The sequence below is a fragment of the Schistocerca piceifrons genome, unplaced genomic scaffold, assembly GCF_021461385.2.
Source record: "Schistocerca piceifrons isolate TAMUIC-IGC-003096 unplaced genomic scaffold, iqSchPice1.1 HiC_scaffold_943, whole genome shotgun sequence".
Classification (NCBI taxonomy): Eukaryota; Metazoa; Arthropoda; class Insecta; order Orthoptera; family Acrididae; genus Schistocerca; species Schistocerca piceifrons.
Window position 1 is genome coordinate 1,187,501 of NW_025729216.1, and position 2,500 is coordinate 1,190,000.

Below are 2,500 nucleotides of genomic sequence, written 5' to 3' on the forward strand. Positions count from 1 at the left end.
TCCTGCTGTACACTGTAATGTGGATGGCAGCAGGACGTACATGCCGCCCCCCCCCCACCCCTCCCCACGTCCCCACGTCCCCACCTTGCCCCCTGCCTTCGCAAGCTGGTTGGTGACAAGTTTGCATGTTCAATGCCCTTCGCATGCGACGTACGCAGGCTACGTTGTGGTGCGGCCTGTGTCAACTGTCCGCTGATGTCGTACGCGTGAACCACAATCTGTACTGCACATTCGTCCTTATGTACTGAATGATACATCGTGGCACATGTGTGACCGTACAACGACTGCGCCCAAAAACGGCGGACCATACAGTGCAAATATTGTGCACGCAGCTACGTGTCGTCTCCCTATGAGAGCTGGATTGCAGTGTGGTACGCCATAGAGACGTGTGGGAGGAACGGACGCCGTGGATGGCGATCAGCATGAGCTGTCTGTTGATGTATTCGGACCTAGTCGTCTCTCCTCACACACCGTGATGGCATGGTGCACCGCGTTCCATATCTGCGACATGCTACAGAGGCCGGTTGACAGTCGTTCGAGCAATGGACATCGCATACGTACGGGGGCCACCTTCCACGTATTGTCTAGGCGTGCACATTTTGTTGCGTGTATGTGGGCAGACGTAGTGTGGCGTGACACCTGACACAGGCATGCAATAATCGTTGAAGTTGCAAATGGCGATGGACGCCTGCGTTTTCTGGTGAAGTTACGCAAATGAAGAAATGGTAACCTGTTGTGGTGCGGTTGTTCTCGCTAGGGGTGAATCGGTGATGGCGACGATAGGTTGAGGTACTAACCGGTTGTTCCAGCGATACCCACCATGCCGACGAAACTGAACGGCATCTGGGTGTGAAGCGATACGCGGCGGTGGCTGGGTGGGACCGTCCCCGGCCGGTGAGGGGGCGCCTCCCGGCGTGCTGGCCGCGCGGTGCGTGGGCGCACGCGCTACAGCCGGCTGGTGGGGGCGGCCAGTGGCAGGCGCGCCGGCCGACGGACGCGGCAGGCGTCGCAGCTGCGCGCCGGCGCACCCTGCGCGCGGCGCCGTGCGGCCAAAGTAGGTCCTCGCGGGCCCGGTGCGAAGCGCGGTGGACATCTTCAGTGTGCTGGTCCGATTGAGGACTGTGTGCGTTGAGGATGCGCCGCCGCCCGGCGCTCGGCGCCGCGACGCCGTCTGCTGCTCGGTCGCCCCAGCGGTTCTCGCTGGTGGTTTGTATCGCAGCTGTGCGGATGTGTTGGCGCGTGCGCTGTGCTGGGAGAGTTCGCTTCGGCACCCAAGTGGGGCTTTTGTCCTTCTGTGGCGCTGGCGTTGGAGCTGCCGGTCACCGTAGGTGGCGCGTGTTGTCTCCCGCCGGCAATGCCACGACAGCACGCTCCCGGGCCTCTGTCGGCAGCGGCAAGCTCAGTTGGGAGCACGGGTGGTCGCACCGAAAGCGTCTACTCGCCTAACTCCGGGCGATTGCGCCTCTCTCGAACCCGACCAAGTACTTGGGACGGCGCTGCGCGCCGCCGGGACCTGAGAGGGTTTCGAGGTGTATTGTGCAGGGGAGCTCAGCCTCCTCCTGTTTGCAGAATGATTGAGCGGACGCTTGCGTGTTCGCGCGGGCCCCCGGGACACACTCCCGGGCGGCCGGCTGCTCAGCTCTAGTTGACGCAGCTCCATGGTTGATCCTGCCAGTAGTCATATGCTTGTCTCAAAGATTAAGCCATGCATGTCTCAGTACAAGCCGCATTAAGGTGAAACCGCGAATGGCTCATTAAATCAGTTATGGTTCCTTAGATCGTACCCACGTTACTTGGATAACTGTGGTAATTCTAGAGCTAATACATGCAAACAGAGTCCCGACCAGAGATGGAAGGGACGCTTTTATTAGATCAAAACCAATCGGTCGGCTCGTCCGGTCCGTTTGCCTTGGTGACTCTGAATAACTTTGGGCTGATCGCACGGTCCTCGTACCGGCGACGCATCTTTCAAATGTCTGCCTTATCAACTGTCGATGGTAGGTTCTGCGCCTACCATGGTTGTAACGGGTAACGGGGAATCAGGGTTCGATTCCGGAGAGGGAGCCTGAGAAACGGCTACCACATCCAAGGAAGGCAGCAGGCGCGCAAATTACCCACTCCCGGCACGGGGAGGTAGTGACGAAAAATAACGATACGGGACTCATCCGAGGCCCCGTAATCGGAATGAGTACACTTTAAATCCTTTAACGAGTATCTATTGGAGGGCAAGTCTGGTGCCAGCAGCCGCGGTAATTCCAGCTCCAATAGCGTATATTAAAGTTGTTGCGGTTAAAAAGCTCGTAGTTGGATTTGTGTCCCACGCTGTTGGTTCACCGCCCGTCGGTGTTTAACTGGCATGTATCGTGGGACGTCCTGCCGGTGGGGCGAGCTGAAGGCGTGCGACCGCCCCGTGCGTGCTCGTGCGTCCAGAGGCGGACCCCGTTGAAATCCTACCAGGGTGCTCTTTATTGAGTGTCTCGGTGGGCCGGCACGTTTACTT

The 2,500-nt window shown here is 58.9% G+C and overlaps 1 non-coding gene across 1 annotated transcript in view; it reads left to right on the forward strand.

Moving 5' to 3' along the window:
• Positions 1 to 1,655: 1,655 nt before the first annotated feature.
• The window catches only part of LOC124772980, a 1,909-nt gene continuing 1,064 nt past the window's right edge, over positions 1,656 to 2,500 (forward strand). The window contains exon 1 of the ribosomal RNA XR_007014430.1: positions 1,656 to 2,500. This exon is cut by the window's right edge and continues 1,064 nt beyond it. This is a non-coding gene — a ribosomal RNA (small subunit ribosomal RNA).